Source organism: Pogoniulus pusillus, chromosome Z (genome assembly GCF_015220805.1).
Source record: "Pogoniulus pusillus isolate bPogPus1 chromosome Z, bPogPus1.pri, whole genome shotgun sequence".
NCBI classification, from domain to species: domain Eukaryota; kingdom Metazoa; phylum Chordata; class Aves; order Piciformes; family Lybiidae; genus Pogoniulus; species Pogoniulus pusillus.
In genome coordinates, this window is record NC_087309.1 from 14,603,024 (window position 1) to 14,623,212 (window position 20,189).

The 20,189-nt window shown below is 46.5% G+C and overlaps 1 protein-coding gene across 4 annotated transcripts in view; it reads left to right on the forward strand.

The window, feature by feature from the left end:
* FAM219A (family with sequence similarity 219 member A) overlaps nucleotides 1–20,189 on the forward strand; it is a 135,445-nt gene that overhangs the window by 21,251 nt on the left and 94,005 nt on the right. The gene's annotated exons all lie outside the window — the stretch shown is intronic.

Consider the following 20,189-nt stretch of genomic DNA (forward strand, 5'->3'; position numbering starts at 1 on the left):
TTGTTTGAATCCATCCTATTTGTGAACTTGTCTACTCAACTACTAAAAAAAGGGATGTACTTGGACGAGCAACAGTGGAAGGTTTTAGTTCTGTCCCAAAATGTGTTGAGAGTGATTAAGAGAAACTTCCTCATGTGCCAATATCAGGAAAATTTTCTAGTTAGTGGAAGAGACATTTGCCCAGACTTTCAGGAGAGAGCCTTGTGGTCCAGTTGAGGTGAAGTGCCCTATTATTGTGAATCATAGAATCAACCAGGTTGGAAGAGACCTCCAAGATCAGCCAGTCCAACCTAGCACCCTGCCCTAGCCAGTCAACTAGACCATGGCACTAAGTGCCTCATCTAGGTTTTGCTTGAACACCTCCAGGAACTGCAGCTCCACCACCTCCCTGGGCAGCCCATTCCAATGCCAATCACTCTCTCTGGGAAGAACTTCCTCCTAACATCCAGCCTAGACTTCCCCTAGCACAACTTGAGACTGTGTCCCCTTGTTCTGTTGCTGGTTGTCTGGGAGAAGAGACCAACCTCCACCTGGCTACAATGTGCCTTCAGGTAGTTGTAGACAGCAATGAGGTCACCCCTGATCCTCCTCTTCTCCAGGCTAAACAACCCCAGCTCCCTCAGTCTCTCCTCATAGGGTTTGTGTTCCAGGCCTTTCACCAGCCTCGTTGCCCTTCTCTGGACACGTTCCAGTACCTCAACATCTCTCAAAATGCTATCTTGATACTACAGGAAATCCTTGCTTATCAAACTCAATAGTGGCTTGCACACTTGGGCTTTTGTGGGCCTCTCTGTCTCTCAGAAGAGCTGAAGGTAAGAAACTATGTAGTAGTTTCTGCTTTTTAGAAGGAAAGGTGGCAGACAGTAGACACTAAATCTGGAGTCATGGGCTTTTTCCTGTAGAATAAACTACTGGGTTTTTCAGGGTTCAGATTTTCTATATGCAGTGTTGATTAGGAACACTATAATTTTGTGGTGCTGTACCACTATATCTTTATTCTCATAAATAACCAGATTTGGATGCTAGAAAAATAGCTTTTGAACCGGATAGTTCTAGTTAAATGTCAGCTCTGTGCCAAGAAAACCCTCTTAATTTCATGTGCACTCAGATAATAATGATTAAAATTATGCCTTGTGTTGCTATAGGCAACCAACATGTTGTAAACTTGCTGAATGTTAAATGTAAATCTAATGTTTCTAGTAGAAACAAGTTGGTTTTCTTTTTCTGTAGATGAAAAGAGCTCTGACAGCCCTGTGAGTGCACAACAGCCATGCTAAGACAATCAGGTTTAGGTGCCTGTCCTCAACTGATTGTTTTTAAAATGTCTTCCCATTGTGGAGCAGGTTTTCTGTCTAAGTCTGTCTTTCCTTAGCTTTCTGGGTGGTCATTGGAAGCACCCAATGCTCACTCTGCATATTTCAGGTTAAGAAATTGATTTGGGGTGTACACTTGAGCAGCAGCTCTGACATTCTGGCAGGTTTGCCTGTGAAGTTACCAGCCACCTTGCTAAGAAACCCACAAGGTAGATGAGGGTGGAACAAGACTAAATTACAGACTGTTCACAACAAGTTTCCTTTGGACCTCAGTAGCTCATGGCTTTCCTGAAAGCAGTGGGAATACTCAAAAAAGCAGAGTCAATGAAAAAGTAACCCTCTGCTGGAAATAAAGCATAGAGAATGTTAATGGCTTCCGAGTGCTAGATCCTTATGTGATCTGCAGAGGGTCTCTAATGTGACCTTGTACTGTTTCTTTTGCCTCTCCCCTGCTTTTTTTCTTCTGTATACCCTCTTACTGAAGCCACATAGTCAGAAGCCATCACAGGCTAGAAACATTCTTATGGGATTAGCATGACATCCACATTCCCTGTTCTTTCTGAACAGTCACTACTCCTCTTGTTCCTGCAGTCTAAATATTACTGGCTGGCTTAGTACATGACCTAAAATTCTGAAATAATTCCATTTTTAAATACACAAGAAGTATATGAATGTGTGTTTAAAAGAAATTTTTAACAAAAAATACTATTACAGTTTTTCTCTCTTATTTCTTAATGATTTGTCTTGTGTCAGTGAGCTAACTGGCATGGAATGTAACTCTCTCTTTCATTAAAAGCTATGTGTCATTCTCTTTTGCTGGATTTCTTAAGTTTCTTTCATGGAAGGAATCTCCTGTCCAGTATGGGGTGGGATATGCGGCTTGGATGGCAACACTCTGTGCTGGGTTAGGAACTGGCTGGAGGGCCAGACCCAGTGAGTGGTGGTGAATGGTGCCACATCCAGCTGGTGGCTGTCACTAGTGGTGTCCCTCAGGGATCAGTGCTGGGCCCCATCCTCTTTAACATCCTCATAGATGATCTGGATGAGGGCATGGAGTCAGTCATCAGCAAGTTTGCAGATGACACCAAGCTGGGGGCAGATGTGACTGAGTTGGAGGGCAGAAGGGCTCTGGAGCAGGACCTTGACCGCCTGGACAGATGGGCAGAGGCCAATGGGATGGAGTTCAATAGCTCCAAGTGCAGGGTGCTGCACTTTGGCCACAACAACCCCATGCAGAGATACAGGCTGGGGTCGGAGTGGCTGGAGAGCAGCCAGACAGAGAGGGATCTGGGGGTGCTGATTGATACCCGCCTGAACATGAGCCAGCAGTGTGCCCAGGTGGCCAAGAGAGCCAGTGGCATCCTGGCCTGCATCAGGAATGGTGTGGTCAGCAGGAGCAGGGAGGTCATTCTGCCCCTGTACTCTGCACTGGTTAGACCACACCTTGAGTACTGTGTTCAGTTCTGGGCCCCCCAGTTTAGGAGGGACATTGAGATGCTTGAGTGTGTCCAGAGAAGGGCGACGAGGCTGGTGAGAGGCCTTGAGCACAGCCCTACGAGGAGAGGCTGAGGGAGCTGGGATTGGTTAGCCTGGAGAAGAGGAGGCTCAGGGGTGACCTTATTGCTGTCTACAACTACCTGAGGGGTGGTTGTGGCCAGGAGGAGGTTGCTCTCTTCTCTCAGGTGGCCAGCACCAGAACGAGAGGACACAGCCTCAGGCTGTGCCAGGGGAAATTTAGGCTGGAGGTGAGGAGAAAGTTCTTCACTGAGAAAGTCATTGGACACTGGAATGGGCTGCCCAGGGAGGTGGTGGAGTCGCCGTCCCTGGGGCTGTTCAAGGCAGGATTGGATGTGGCACTTGGTCTAGCCTTGAGCTCTGTGTTAAAGGGTTGGACTGGATGATCTGTGAGGTCTCTTCCAACCCTGATAATACTGTGATACTGTGATTACATAAGCAGACCTTCATTCCATGATGGTGATGACTGTTACAGGCATATGGGAAGTTGGATGGGTATGTGGTACCATTCTCCATGTCCAAGAACATCTGGGGATGCACCTGTGCTGTAACCACATTGACCCTAGTGCAGTGTAGAGATACTTAAGTCTATGTTAGATTAAGCATCTCTGTCCAGGTATTCCAGCATGGAGCCAGGAAGGATTTTAAGGACTGTCCCAAAAGGCAAGTAATTAAGCCTTCAGTTAGCTCTTGCAGAATAAAAAGGTATTCTCAGCAATGCTGCCATGTTCCTTCCTAGAAATTTATCTGAAAAAGGTGGCTTGGGAGGAGAATTTTTTGCATCCTGCAGCTGTTGTTTCAGAACAGGGCAAGCTGTGTGTATTGGCTTCTAGCATCTGTTCTGGTTTTGCTTGAAAGACTTTTATTTGATAAACCTTTTTCAAATAGTTTTGGTAATTTCAGTAGGTGGCTTTTATGCTGCCATGGTGTACTAGGCTCTGGAGGCAACTGGGAGCAGTGGAAGGCCTCTACAATGCTCCTGTGAAAGCCATCAAATAATTACCTGCATGCCTTGTCTGTGCTTATAAGTGAATGGACAAATGGAGTCTTAAGGCTATATTGGAGGGCTATATTCAAAGGAGCAACTACACAGGACTTTTTTGCTAGTAGGTATTTATTCAGGAGTGTCTGGCATCAAACATTGTGTGAACTAAAGTAGAAACTCCTGCCTGACCATTGCAGGGCTGCTGTGTTGTATGGGAAAAACTGAGGTAAAGAATTGGTGTCAACTGATTGTAGTGTTGATGTGGGCTGGTTCTAGCTTCAAGCTGCTGTGCAATTTCTCAAGGACAAGGAGCCCCAAAGGGCTGGATGTTAGGAGGAAGTTCTTCCCAGAGAGAGTGATTGGCATTGGAATGGGCTGCCCAGGGAGGTGGTGGATGCACTGTCCCTGGAGGTGTTCAGGAAAAGCCTGGATGAGGCACTTAGTGCCATGGTCTAGTTGCCTGGCTAGGGCTGGGTGCTAGGTTAGCCTGGCTGATCTTGGAGGTCTCTTCCAACCTGGTTGATTCTATGATTCTATGATTGTTGAGGCCTTAGGTGAAAGGAAGACAACAACACTGAAGAGAGTAACTCCAGAGAGCACCTGTGTCTGCTTTGGGGGATCTTGCAGAAAAGATTTAACTTAAGAGATGTGTAAAGCATTTCTGCTCAGAAGTAATTTATTTCTCTTGGAAGATGTAGTGATATATGGTCTTTTGACAGTGATTTGTATGGAAGAGAGTTGGTGATCCTTAGACTCTGGCCAGTGAATAACACAGGAGGAGCTTCTCACATTCAAGTGATTCTGTGACTGAATATGTGATGTTATTTCTTGAGCAATCTGTAAGGCACCCAGCTTATTGACATGGCCTTTTATTTACATTTACACTCACCAGAGATTTGAGGTTTTCCTGCACAGAGAAGGCAACTGAGACTTTTTTCCCAGATTAAGGTGTTGGTATTTTTCATTATACAGTTCCCACACCTCAGCTCATTTGCACTGAAAGCTATCTCTACACATGCAGGCTTCCTTGTTGCAAGCCCTCTTAATCTTGTCCCCACAGGTTGCTCTGTAGTCAGATCCTATGTTAAATACTGAAGCACAGCCAACTGCATTTATCATAGAATCAACCAGGCTGGAAGAGACCTCCAAGATCAGCCAGTCCAACCTAGCACCCAGCCCTAGCCAGTCAACTAGACCATGGCACTAAGTGCCTCATCCAGGCTTTGCTTGAACACCTCCAGGGATGGTGACTCCACCACCTCCCTGGGCAGCTCATTCCAATGCCAATCACTCTCTCTGCCAACAACTTCCTCCTAACATCCAGCCTATACTTCTCCCAGAACAACTTGAGACTGTGTCCCCTTGTTCTGTTGCTGATTGCCTGGGAGAAGAGACCAACCCCCACCTGGCTACAATGTCCCTTCAGGTATTTGTAGACAGCAATGAGGTCTCTCCTGGGCCTCCTTTTCTCCAGGCTAAACAACCCCAGCTCCCTCAGCCTCTCCTCATAGGGTGTGTATGCAATTGCAGGTTTCTGTCCTTGGGGTGAGAGCCCTCAGGCTTTGTGTATGCCTGCAATAGGCTGCTCATGGAGCAGCTTGCAGTTACCCAGCACAGGTTTGTAAGGGGAGTTGTGTGTGACAAGGTGTAGCTTGGTGTTGGCCATGGGGTGATGGCAAGCACTAACACACAGGTCATATAAGACCACCTGAGGCATGATGCAGGCTGTCACATCTATGACAAGTTTTCCAGAGCCTCTGAAGAACTTTAAAGCAATAGCACATCCACAGCCCCACACACACAAGAGGAAATCACAGGCTTTTCAAGTGTTCAGTGGGATGGGATTTCTGCCATGAAAGCAGTAATTAAGCTGTAATTAGGCAGCAGTGAGGATGATTAAAAAAAATCATAGGACAATGACCTATAACAAGGCTTCTAACAGGAAGGCACAGCCCTTGAAAGTCAGACTGAGGTGCATTAGAAACTCCCCCCTACACTGTTTGAAACTTACCAGACCTGCTCAGATGGCTTGGAAGTAAGATGAAGCTACAGCATGGCAAAATTAACAAGTGTGTATAAACAATATATTTACAATTACATGCAAATGAGAAATAACACAGAAATCCAAACTCCATCCCAGACAAAGGAAACTGCCCAGAAGGGCTCAAAGCTACAACTTCTTTCTCCCTCTGTCTCAGACAGACAAACACATGCCAGCAAAGCTTAGATGTTAGTTGTTAGCTGAGATTAGAGAAGAGATACTAGATCAGATCAGGTGTGGATCTGTTGGAAGGTAGGAGAGCCCTGCAGAGGGACCTGGACAGGCTGGATGGGTGGGCAGAGGCCAATGGGATGAGATTGAACAAGGCCAAGTGCAGGGTTCTACACTTTGGCCACAACAACCCCAAGCAGCACTACAGGCTGGGGACAGAGTGGCTGAGAGCAGCCAGGAGGAAAGGGACCTGGGGGTACTGGTAGATAGTAGCTGAAGATGAGGCAGCAGTGTGCCCAGGTGGCCAGGAGAGCCAATGGCATCCTGGCCTGCATCAGGAACAGTGTGGCCAGTAGGACAAGGGAGGTTATTCTTGCCCTGTCCTCAGCACTGGTCAGGCCACACCTTGAGTGCTGTGTCCAGTTCTGGGCCCCTCAATTCAAGAGAGATGTTGAGGTGCTGGAACATGTCCAGAGAAGGGCGACAAAGCTGGTGAGGGGCCTGGAACACAAACCCTATGAGGAGAGTCTGAGGGAGCTGGGCCTGTTTAGCCTGGAGAAGAGGAGACTCAAGGGGGACCTCATTGCCATCTATAACTACCTGAAGGTGCATTGTAGCCAGGTGGGGGTTGGTCTCTTCTCCCAGGCAACCAGCAACAGAACAAGGGGACACAGTCTCAAGTTGTGCCAGGGGAAGTATAGGCTGGATGTTAGGAGGAAGTTGTTGGCAGAGAGAGTGATTGGCATTGGAATGGGCTGCCCAGGGAGGTGGTGGAGTCACTGTCCCTGGAGGTGTTGAAGCAAAGCCTGGCTGAGGCACTGAGTGCCATGGTCTGGTTGGCTGGCTAGGTTGGAGTGGCTGATCTTGGAGGTCTCTTCCAACCTGGTTGATTCTATGATCAAAGGAGAAACAAACAGGGCAAAGTCCCAGGACAAAGTGAAGGAAGACTGTTTACATTTTAGCTTTTTATCCTTCAGCAACCCAATGAATGATACAGACTTCATCATTTTCTTGTCACAAGTAATGCTGTAATTTCTCTCATTAAAATACTCCAATTAGCCTCAAACCAGCACACAAGTGTTCTCCTATGTCAGCATTTCTGAACCCTTTGTAGTCACAGACCTGCAAGTAAAATATGGTGGGATAGAGAACGCTTTTCTAGGGAGTATTAAATACATACATTGGGACTGCAGTTGTTTGCTCAGCACTGGCCTGTTTAGGGAAGACAAAAAAAAAATCAACATAAATAACACCTCCCTTTCCAGAATTTTCAAGGAGAGGGCTGTGCCTTCTACTGAGCCTGCTCTGAGCCTGCTCCCATAAAGTGGGTCAAACAGCTAAGGCCAGCTCCTACACATACAGCAATCAGCATGTCAGAAACCAAAAATAATTGCAACACAGAAATACCTCTAAGTTTGAGCTTTTTTTTTTGCCACGTGATTTTATGTGGCACTTTGAGAAATTTTTATCAGTGCCATTCACATGGAGGTAAGTCAGTTAATTAAACTGTTAATGACAGAAGTTTTGGGATATCTTATTATTTTGCAGTGTACTTCTTAAGACCTGGTCATCAGTGGAACAGAACTCAGAAATGGAAAGCATTGTTTTGCCTTCATGTACTCGAGGCTGCACATTGATTTTAGCACCTCTGAGAACATGCAGCACTGCTCTTTGTTGCTGGAAGAGAGAAGCATCTGATGAGGGGGGGGTGTGTGTGTCCTGTACCAATCTGAACAAGGCTCATTTCTGCACTCTGGAGACAAACAGCAAGGCCTCAGAGATGTCTGGTTAGTTGTCAGCCTGCCCCTATACTCTTCAACTTTTCTCCTCCTTTCAATCAAGCACTTTGTGCTAGTTTGAGGCAAATTGGAATTTTTTAGTGAGAGAAAATAGAGTATAGGCTGTATAAAAGAAAGGGTCTAATGGGATGGCGTTCAATAGCTCCAAGTGCAGGGTGCTGCACTTTGGCCACAACAACCCCATGCAGAGATACAGGCTGGGGTCAGAGTGGCTGGAGAGCAGCCAGACAGAGAGGGATCTGGGGGTGCGAATTGATACCCGCCTGAACATGAGCCAGCAGTGTGCCCAGGTGGCCAAGAGAGCCAGTGGCATCCTGGCCTGCATCAGGAATGGTGTGGTCAGCAGGAGCAGGGAGGTCATTCTGCCCCTGTACTCTGCACTGGTTAGACCACACCTTGAGTCCTGTGTCCAGTTCTGGGCCCCCCAATTTAGGAGGGACATCGAAATGCTTGAGCATGTCCAGAGAAGGGCAACGAGGCTGGTGAGAGGCCTTGAGCACAGCCCTACGAGGAGAGGCTGAGGGAGCTGGGATTGGTTAGCCTGGAGAAGAGGAGGCTCAGGGGTGACCTTATTGCGGTCTACAACTACCTGAAGGGGCATTGTGGCCAGGAGGAGGTTGCTCTCTTCTCTCAGGTGGCCAGCACCAGAATGAGAGGACACAGCCTCAGGCTGCGCCAGGGGAGATTTAGGCTGGAGGTGAGGAGAAAGTTCTTCACTGAGAGAGTCATTGGACACTGGAATGGGCTGCCCGGGGAGGTGGTGGAGTCGCCGTCCCTGGAGCTGTTCAAGGCAGTATTGGATGTGGCACTTGGTGCCATGGTCTAGCCTTGATCTCTGTGGTAAAGGGTTGGACTTGATGATCTGTGAGGTCTCTTCCAATCCTAATAATACTGTGATACTGTGAAAACAGTGGTGATGTCTACTTCACTTGTAGGCTTGCTGAGATGTATAAAAACAAGGACACAAACAGAGACTCCCATACACCCTGTCTTATCTATATCAGCTGTGTAACCCAACTAATTCTGCATCTAACCCTAAGGAGTAGTCAGCCTGGATTTACCAAGGGGAAGTCATGCTTAACTAACCTGATAGCATTTTATGATGCCATAACTGAATGGGTAGATTCAGGGAAACCAGTGGATGTAGTCTACCTTGACCTTAGCAAGGCCTTTGACAGCATCTCCCATGACATTCTAGTGAGCAAGCTGAGGAAGTGGGGGATGGAAAAGCAGATAGTGAGGTGGGTTAGGAACTGGCTGCAAGATAGAGTTCAGAGGGTGGTGATCAATGGTGCCAGGTCCAGCTGGAGAGCTGTGACTAGTGCTGTCCCCCAGGGATCAGTTCTGGGGCCAGTCCTGTTCAACATCTTCATCAATGCCATTGATGAGGTCACAGAGTGTCTGTTCAGCAGGTTTGCTGATGACACCAAGCTGGGAGACTTGGCTGATAGAGCTGAAGGCTGTGTGGCCGTCCAGAGAGACCTGGACAGACTGAGAGCTGGGCACAGAGGAACCAGATGAAGTTCAACAAGGACAAGTGCAGAGTCCTGCACCTGGGGAGGAACAATAACCTGCACCAGTACAGTCTGGGAGGTGACCTGCTGGAGAGCAGTCCTGTGAAGAGGGATCTGGGGGTCCTGGTGGATAACAAGTTAAGCATGGCACAGCAATGTGCCCTTGTGGCCAAGAAGGCCAATGGGATCCTGGGGTGTATTAGGAAGAGTGTGTCCAGCAGATCAAGGGAAGTCCTCTCTCCCCTCTAGTCTGTCCTGGTGAGACCTCATCTTGAATACTGTGTTCAGTTTTTGGCTCCCCAGTTGAAGAGGGACAGAGATCTGCTGGAGAGGGTCCAGCAGAGGGCTACGAGGATGATCTGGGGACAGGAGGGCATGGTTTATGAGGAGAGACTGGGGGAGCTGGGGCTTTGTAGTCTGGAGAAGAGAAGACTTAGAGGGGATTTGATAAATGCTTATAAGTATTTGAAGGCTGCCAGGCGTGGGGGGACAGGCTCTACTCACTTGGTCCTTGTGATAAGACAAGGAGCAATGGGTGTAAGTTGCAGTAAAATAAGTTCTACCTCAACACAAGGGGGATCTTCTTTACTGTAGGGGTCACAGAATGCTGGAACAGGCTCCCCAGAGAGGTTGTGGAGTGTCCTTCTCTGGAGACTTTCAAGGCCTGTCTGGATGTGTTCCTCTGTGGTCTGTGTTAGATAGGATTGTCCTGCTCCATCAGGGGGGTTGGACTCAATGATCTCTCTGGGTCCCTTCCTACCCCTAACATCTTATGATCCTCTGATCCCCCTTGCCAATCCTCACAGCTCACCTTGCATGTAAGGCAAACTCTGGGGTGGAAAGAAGGTGGAAGGGTGGTTGGGACTCTGATTTCTGGGAGGGGTATTGTGTTTCTGTATTACTTCTAACTTGTGTATTTCTGTATATAGCTGTAAATATTTGTAATGTACTGCAAATAGTATTGTAAATATCTGCTTGTATATTGTGCTAAGCTGTAAATATAAAGCTTCATTCCTTAACTTTCAGCTGGCTGTGTCTAGTCTGAGTGATTTCATAAGAGAGGGGTGGATAACTCCCAAAACATAGAATCAAACAGGTTGGAAGAAACCTCCAAAATCATCCATCACACACTTTCAGAGATCCTATGCAGAAGAGACAGTTATGCAGAGAAACACTTTATCCAAGTTTAGGGAAAGTTTCTGGGAATATTACTGTGAAAATAAGGAATGTAGCAGTTACTATATGCATTTTTTTAAAGAGATAGTGGTAGATGCTTTTGGATGACACTGGAAATTAATGCTGGGGTATAGGTTGGACTGGATGATCTTGGAGGTCCCTTCCAACCTGGTTGATTCTATGATTCATTCTATCACTGCAGGCTTTTGTGAACAGTCTCGCTCCATCCTTTTTGTAGGCCCCCTTCAGGTACTGGCAGGTCACTAAAAGGTCACTGTGAGAGGGAAGAGTTGGTTTGTGTGTGATCAGAAGTTACAACAAGCTGATAATCACTAGGTTACTAAAGACAAGATCCAGGGGAAGCAGGGCTTACAGGTATGCACATGAGCAGGAAGGAAAGGTGGTATGTAACAGATTCCAAGATAAAGGAGGAGTTTGGTTCTCCTTGGTTCAGAATTCTGGGCTGCGCTGCACAGAGGCCAGAGAATTCTGAGCACATAGAGATGTGGGTGAGCGAGTTGGAGCAGTCCCAGTCTTACCACCATGATGGTGCAGTTCCTGGTGGGGACAGCTACCTTCTGAGACAGGGACCAACCAGCTCTGCTTTCTATGCATCTCAGAAGTTCTGCTGGCCAGTGGGATAGGGTGGGTGTAACCTGCCTTTTGATCAATAGAGCTACTTGGGATTGTTTCTCGTGTTTTATTCAGCACTGTAGTTTGTCCCTGCAGCTGTATCAGGTGAGCCATAGGTATTGTGTATGTACCTTTGTCGTGATGGTTTTAGTGTTTAAGCTATAGTAAAGTACTGAAACTGTACCCAGAGGGGTACACACCCATGTGTGAGAGTGTTCTCTGGTCCCAAAGAACTCACTGGAGCAATCACTCCAGAGCCTTCTGTCCTTCAGAACACATGGAATCAACAATTCACCCTCAAATTAGGAAACTGGAAGAGTTACTGTCTGAATGCTGCGACGAAGGGGTGGTGAGGCAACTTGATGCAAGCTAAGTTCTGATTTTGTTAGGCAACATACAGGGATATATATAGTGTCAGAAGGCTTAAGGCTTTTACCCATTGATTAGTCATTTCACCACGAGCAAAATCATCTTTGCTTCCAATCTAAATTCTGTCTGCCACATCTGCTTCCCGGGGAGCAACATATTCATCATATTCATCAGATAACAAGGTCCTGTTTCCTTGCTTCTTCTAATATGCAAATTCTCATTCTTTTCTTGCACAATGTTCAGGTCCACTCCGACTCAGTTTGGCCAAGGCTTGTGTTGACACTGATCCGTGATGGACCATTGTTACGTTAATGGCCTGTGATCCCACATTCCCATCCCTTGTCACAGCATCTGAATGCTTGTTTAGGTCTGATGTGCAAACCCCCAGCTTCTTTGGTAATTGTCTCTCCAGGGGCACGAGAAAGATTTTTTACAGGTTGTAAAGCTGAACTAGTTTAAAATAATAATTTCACAACTGTGAAACTAACTGCAAGTCAAAAAAAAAGTGAAGAAATCTTTCTCTTCCTCAAGCTGTGAGGAAAATATGAAGAGATCTCATGCAGAGACCTCATTGTTCTGAAACCTTGGACTTGTGGTCAGAAAGTTGGTCAGTTTTGCAACTTTGCTTCAAAATGTGCCTTTATAAATCTTAGGGGTGCTGTGCTTTTAAGATTTCTCATTTTTTTACATTTCTTTTTGAAAGTTGGATTTATGCACTTGACGTCCAATTGCTGGCCAAATGTAGTTTCTTCAGAAGGGAAGGGATTTGGTGGAAGGAAATCAGATTTATCATGACACCAAAGACTGGATAAACTTAATGATGGGCAGTTAATTATGCAGTAGCAAAAATGGTAACTGTGATGTAAAAGTAGTCTTCTGGGCAAATTGAATCATAGAATCATAGAATCAACCAGGTTGGAAGAGACCTCCAAGATCATCCAGTCCAACCTAGCACCCAGTCCTAGCCAGTCAACTAGACCATGGCACTAAGTGCCTCATCCAAGCTTGTCTCAAACACCTCCAGGGACGGTGCCTCCACCACCTCCCTGGGCTGCCCATTCCAATGCCAATCACTCTCTGCCAACAATTTCCTCCTAACATCCAGCCTATACCTACCCTGGCACAACTTGAGACTGTGTCCCCTTGTTCTGTTGCTGGTTGCCTGGCAGAAGAGGCCAACCCCCACCTGGCTACAACCTCCCTTCAGGTAGTTGTAGACAGCAATGAGGTCACCCCTGAGCCTCTTCTTCTCCAGGCTAAACACCCCCAGCTCCCTCAGCCTCTCCTCATAGGGTTTGTGTTCCAGGCCCCTCACCAGCTTTGTTGCCCTTCTCTGGACACATTCCAGCACCTCAACATCTTTCTTGAGTTGAGGGGCCCAGAACTGGACACAGCACTCAAGGTGTGGCCTGACCAGTGCTGAGGACAGGGGAAGAATAACCTTCCTTGTCCTACTGGCCACACTGTTCCTGATGCAGGCCAGGATGCCATTGGCTCTCTTGGCCACCTGGGCACACTGCTGCCTCATCTTCAGCCTACTATCTACCAGTACCCCCAGGTCCCTTTCCTCCTGGCTGCTTTCCAGCCACTCTGTCCCCAGCCTGTAGCGCTGCTTGGGGTTGTTGTGGCCAAAGTGCAGAACCCTGCACTTGGCCTTGTTCAATCTCATCCCATTGGCCTCTGCCCACCCATCCAGCCTGTCCAGGTCCCTCTGCAGGGCTCTCCTGCCCTCCAAGAGATCCACACCTGCTCCTAGCTTGGTGTCATCTGCACACTTACTGATGCTGGACTCAATCCCCTCATCCAGATCATCAATAAAGATATTGAACAGGACTGGGCCCAGCACTGATCCTTGGGGAACACCACTAGTGACAGCTGCCAACTGGATGTGGCACCATTCACCACCACTCTCTGGGCTCTGCCATCCAGCCAGTTCCTGTCCCAGCACAGAGTGAATCTGTCCAAACCATGAGCTGCCAGCTTGGCCAGGAGCTTCTCATGGCAGACAGTGTCAAAGGCTTTGCTGCAGTCCAGGTAGACTACATCCACAGCCTGCCCCACATTCACCAGGCAGGGAACCTGATCATAAAAGGAGATCAGGTTGGTGAGACAGGACCTGCCCTTCCTAAACCCATGCTGACTGGGCCTGATCCCTTGGCCATCTTGTAGGTGCTTTGTGATGGCACTCAGGATGAGCTGTTCCATGACCTTGCCTGGCACTGAGGTCAGGCTGACAGCTCTGTAGTTTTCTGGCTCCTCCTTACAACCCTTCTTGTGGATGGGTATCACATTGGCAGCTTCCAGTCTTTGGGAACCTCTCCAGTGATCCAGGGCTGCTGATAAATGATGGAGAGTGGCTTGGCCAGCTCAGCTGCCAGCTCTCTCAGCACCCTAGGATGGATCCCATCCAGTCCCATGGCTTGTGAGGATCCAAATGGCTCAGTAGTTCCCTTACTTGTTCCTTGTGGATTACAGGGGGACTATGGTCCCTGATTCCATCTGCTAGCTCAGGAGTCCAGTTGTCTTGAAGACAACCTGTCCCACTACTGAAGATTGAGGCAAAGAAGGTGTTAAGCACCTCTGCCTTTTCCTCATTAGGATGATCTGTCCATGATCTTCCCTGTCACCAAGGTAAGACTGACAGATCTGTATTTCCCTGGATCCTCTTCTTGGCCCTTCCTTGTCTGAAAAATGCAGTGACACTGGTCATCAGAGCAAAGACTAATGGGTAAATGGTGCTTGCCTATCTTGTTTTTAAGTCATTGTGGTTAGTAATGGTATAAATCACTTCAATTCATCCTGCTGTCTTTACCCTTACATTCAAGGCAATGAAAGCAAGCAGTGCTGCCACAGGTATACTGGCAGGAACAAATGCAAATGTTCCCTTTGCCAGTTCCCTGTGCCAGGTTGTTCTAACCTGGTGAAGCCCTGTAACTTCATGGTCTTCTAATCAGTACGGCACAGCTAGGTTTCCACTTTAATGTTCTCTCTGAAACTTTATGGAGCCTTGTTTCAACATGTTCTTCTAGTTGAGTTTCTGTTCTCATTAATAAATGTTTATTCGCATGACTCGTCGTTTTATGAAGCTTATTGATAAAGACTGAGCTGTTCTAATAGACTTTGCTCTTGCAATAGAAGAATGTTTGCTTATGGCATCACTGCAAAAAAGAAGAATAAACTTTTCCCCCTAGAAGCAGCTGTATGTGGACTAATGACCGTTTTATTACAGAGCATTTTCATTCAATGACTTTGATCCTAAACTTGAGGCATAAAATTCATCAGACTTGGCTTACTGCAGTGCTGGACAATAGACTGGATTTTCTGAGGGGCTTGTAGACTGAAGGTCTTTCTCTTAGCATCACTAAGATTGAATACAATGCAGTGCACTATGTGCAACTGGAGGGAAAGGGCAGGCACATTCTTCCAAGAATCACAGGACCTAAGAGGTTGGAAGTGACTTCCAGAGATCAAGTCCAACCTCCCTGCCAAGGCAGGATCCCTTAGGGTAGTTTGCACAGGAACCCATCCAGGCAGGTTTTGAAAGTCAAAACAACTTCCTGGGCAACCTATTCCAGTGCTTTGTCACAGTCTCTGTAAAGAAGTTTCACCTCATGGTGAGACTGGATGTTATGAGGAAGTTCTTGCCAGAGAGTGATTGGCATTGGAATGAGCTGCCCAGGGAGGTGGTGGAGGCACTGTCCCTGGAGGTGTTCAAGAAAAGCCTGGATGAGGCACTTAGTGCAATGGTCTAGTTGCCTGGCTAGGGCTGGGTGCTAGGTTGGACTGGATGATCTTGGAGTTCTCTTCCAACCTGGTTGATTCTATGAAACCTCTGTTAGTTTGTAGCTGTTGCTCCTTGTCTTATTGCTGCTGACCACTTCTGTGGCCCTTATTGGTGATAAAAATTTGTTGACTAATTCTATGATTCAAAGGTTGATTTACTTGAGGAGAGTAGTCTTTGCTGGGTTTTGTTCTCTCTGAGACTTTTAAGTGGGCAGGGTACATTGCAAATAAGGAAAAGAACTGAGCACAAAGAACTGAAACTCCAAAGTATAAAGGATCACCTTGGATTCCCAAAGATTCCACCGAAGGCTTGCCCTAACTTGTGGCGGTGTTTTTCTTTGCACGTTTGCTGGCTGAGTTAGCTGTCATCTGTCATGGCAGGAAAATCCTCTTTTATAAAAGCAGCTTAGTCCAGAAATTGCCACACAAGATTATCATGCACCTTTGTGCAGTGTCACATCACAGCAATGGAAGTGTTTGCAGGCCACATCGTGTAAACTCTGATACCACCAGGTCTATTGTGACAAAATGTCATAGAATCATAGAATCAACCAGGTTGGAAGAGACCTCCAAGATCAGCCAGTCCAACCTAGCACCCAGCCCTAGCCAGTCAACTAGACCATGGCACTAAGTGCCTCATCCAGGCTTTGCTTGAACACCTCCAGGGATGGTGACTCCACCACCTCCCTGGGCAGCCCATTCCAATGCCAATCACTCTCTCTGCCAACAACTTCCTCCTAACATCCAGCCCAGACTTTCCCCAGCACAACTTGAGACTGTGTCCCCTTGTTCTGTTGCTGGTTGTCTGGGAGAAGAGACCAACCCCCACCTGGCTACAATGTCCTTGGTTTCAAGTCCTTAAAAGCATTCAACACTTGAGTGCATTGGGATTACATTGGGATTACATTGCACACTACTCACCAGGAAAATGTTCCTAGAGAATTTAAGTGGATGAGTTTATCTGGGCCATTAAGATTTTTGTCCCTGCCCACAGCAGGAGGGTTGGAACTAGATGATCTTTGTGGTTCCTTCCCACCCTGACTGATTCTATGATTTGCTAGTTTTGAATTCTTCAGTGGTATTTTTAGAACTGGTTTTCAGATGTGGAGCCATGCATTAATTTCCTATGCAGGACTGGAATACCATACTGGCTGACCCTTATAAATGCTTGAGTGGGTTTGGAAGAAGCACATCTGTGGCGTTAATGACTCTAATTAGAAACTTTAAAATTGCATTTTGATAGCTTTGGGTGAACAGAAAAGAATCTCAATACAGAAGCTGTGTCTTGATGAAGAAAGAAAGGTGACCCTGGAAACCTCTCATCAGTTTCTTCCAGTTTTTGAGGCACTTACTTCAATTTTTAAGTATTGTTCAGGTCTGTAGAATCATAGAATCAACCAGGTTGGAAGAAACCACTAAAATCATCCAGTCCAACCTAGCACCCAACCCTGTTCAATCAACCAGACTGTGGCACTAAGTGCCTCATCCAGGCTTGTCTTGAACACAAGGTTGGACGTGGCGCTTGGTGCCATGGTCTAGCCTTGGGCTCTGTGGTAAAGGGTTGGACTTGATGATCTGTGAGGTCTCTTCCAACCTTGGTGATACTGTGATACCTCCAGGGACGGTGCCTCCACCACCTCCCTGGGCAGCTCATTACAATGCCAATCACTCTCTCTGTGAAGAATTTCTTCCTGACATCCAGCCTATACTTCCCCTGGCACAACTTGAGACTGGAGAGGTAGATGTTATTATTTCATCCTCTCAAAATCCAGGTGAATGCTGAGAATTCCACTGATTTGCCCTACTTCTTAGCTGTGCCAAGTGCTGCTATGAAGCATTTCTGTGGCACACAGGAAAATGGCATTGTATTTTCAACAGCACGTGATGAAGGTGGGTTGTGAGATAGTTTTTGAAGTGCAGAGTCTGCCTTCATAATGTTGCTTGGTTGCTGAAGGACAGGAGGCCTATTTGACCGTGGGTCTGTCTGTTTTCCCCTGATACACGTTTTTGTTAGCTAATACAAGTTGTTTTTAAAGCTCTTTATCAAGAGTTATACTTCGGGTTCAATGAAAAATAGCAGTAGGGCAAGAGAGACGCAGATGAGAGCCTCAGTTGTGTGAAGGATAGTGGCAATTCAGGCAACTGAGGTCTGCAAGATGGGACATATATTTTCTCCTGGCCCTGGTGGTGCTTTCTGCTTCGTGACAGTGGTGATCCAGGAGGAATACTGCAGTGAGCTGTAGGGAAGATGGTTAAACAGCAAAATAAACCTAGATTCATTAGCTTTCCTGATCAGGGAAAAGCCTGTGACCTTTTTAGAAGGAAACCAGAGGGCTGATCTTTAGAGAAAGGGAAAAATGCTATGGTTCAGTGCAAGCTAACAACCTGCAGAGTATCAGCTTGTAAGGTACAAAGTATGTTAAGAAAAGGACCACAGCACTTAGGGTCAGGATTCAGAAAGACCTCTCTGAGCATCATGTTTTATTAACTTTCATCTTTTTGAGGCTGTAAGCTCATTCCTTCCACCCTGTGCTTCAGTGGTTTTGTTGCTGGTTCTCTGATGCATCTGCTATTGTCCCCAGTAGCCCAATGTTCCTTTGTATATGAGTTGGTTGTTTTTGTAGGGTTTTTTTTTTTAATGTTTTGAGCGTTTTGTTTGGGGTTTTTTTTATGTTTTGTATTTTGTTTGTTGCTTTTTTTTTTTTTTATGTTATGTTGTGATTTCCTTCAGGCAGAAGATGAAAAGATAAAAAAACTAAGCAACGAATTACATTGCTTTATGAAAGCCTTAGTTACAATAGTGCTGGCTTTTCCTTTTCCCACACAGATTTAAACTGAATGGAATATGTGTTTTGGAAAAGATCTGTAATGGAGAAATCTGCAGTAGTGTTTCCAACCCTTCAAATGAATTACCTGTCCAATCACATCATAACAGACTGTAGCCACTCAAGTCCTCCATTTTCATTAACAGGATTCCTGCTTTTGCTTGTAAGCATTAACTATAAAATATGTGTGAAAATAGAAATTAATTTCTCTCTGCAGCCCTGATGTTCTGGGGCAAAGTGCAATGACTGTGCCCTTGCACAAAGTCATTTGTTACCCAGCTTGGCTGGTATGTGTGCATCCCACAGGGCAGTGGTGGCTTGGCAGCCTGACTTTGAGAGCAGTCAGCCCTTCCTCAGGGCCCTCATCTAGCTTGGGCAGGGACGGGTGCAACGAGCAGCCTACCAGCCAGATTTAGTGCAAACCATCTGCTTCTCACAGCACTGCTGGCTAACAATCTCAACATATTTCACACCCTGGAAACTTCTGCAAACACGTTCTTATGTGGTGGATAACAAGGAAATCCTGAAGATTTCTAGCTTGCAGAGAGGCTGTGAAGGCAGTAGCCAATCCAGAAATAGGTCTGATGCCAGCAATCAGTGAAGATGGTGATGCTGTGGAATGAAGAGAATTACTCCACCACATGTGGTGCTGATAGTTTGAGCCCTGGCACCCTGAGCTTTGCTTGCTCAGCCACTTCTGCAGAGAATGCAGTTCACAGTATCACAGTATCATCAGGGTTGGAAGAGACCTCACAGATCATCAAGTCCTACCCTTTACCACAGAGCTCAAGGCTAGACCATGGCACCAAGTACCACGTCCAACCTTGCCTTGAAGTGCCCCAGGGACGGTGACTCCACCACCTCCTGGGGCAGCCCATTCCAGTGTCCAATGACTCTCTCAGTTCACTGCATCGTGAGACAGGCTATTCTGTCTGCACAACCCAGGGCATCTCTCCCAGCCCTTTCCTGTTTCTGCTGTATGAGTGGTTTGGATAGCCATTGTTTATTTCATTCAAACAAGGAAGGAGAGGTCTTGGTGAATGTGGCTTTTCTTCCATTATCTTAGATTTTTTTTTTTCAGAGCTGCTTTCTGTAATGCTGCAGTGCAGGGAAGGCTCATCTTGTTCTGTTTAGACAGAGCTATGGAATACAAGACATCATGACCTGTAAGTGCTGATCCTCCTGGGATCCTTCTTGCTGGCTCTGCGGAATAGCCAGAGTGTGGTAGCATCCTCTGAGCTGGCTGAGGATGGTGGAAGGAAGAGAGAATGCAGTATTTCATGACAACAGAGCAGGTTCATTCTCCTAGAAACCAATTTCCTCCTCTTCCAAAACTGCATCCCTGACTGACCTTCAAAACAGGCGCAAGCTTCAGGAAGCTCAGGCACGGGTTTTCCATGTGGCAGAGCGCTGCGTAGGTGGAGTAGCACAGCAGCTTCTAGAGCTTATACAGGGCTCAAGAAATATGCACCTAATATCTCAGATCTGTGACATTTGTCTGCCATGACTCCTGCTGGAATTATAAGATGACAGGATTCATACTAATGTCATCCTGCTCTTTGATCCTGCTTAGTTAGCACCTATAGAAAAAAGGTGTGTGACTTAGATTGTCCAGTTGGTTTCATTGCTGGAAAGGAGGAGCATTGTATCTATGAACCCATGTTGTTAGATTTTTGAACAACAAAGATTCTCCATTGTCTTTTCTTTCTGTGTTTTTTCCCTCTCATCTTTGACAATAATTTATCTGTGCTAATCACACTGTTCCAAAGTCAGTAGTGTGTGAACTGGTTTTGCTGAGTTTTGTTGTTCGTAATCCTTCACCTTAACAAAAGTACCCAGATTGTCTGTTCTTGCTACAGAAGCTGTGTCCAGTGGCAGATGGAGGCATTGCATTGTCTCACATGAGGAACCTGAGGCATGAGGGCTGTGCTGCTTTCACAAGGAAAGCTTCTTTTCCAGCAGGTGTGGTCATCTGTTAAGGACTGAGTCCTGGGCTGCTGGTTCCTTTTGTGTGGATATATAAGCAACTGCTAAGAAAATCTACTCTTTAGAGCAGGGCACCAAG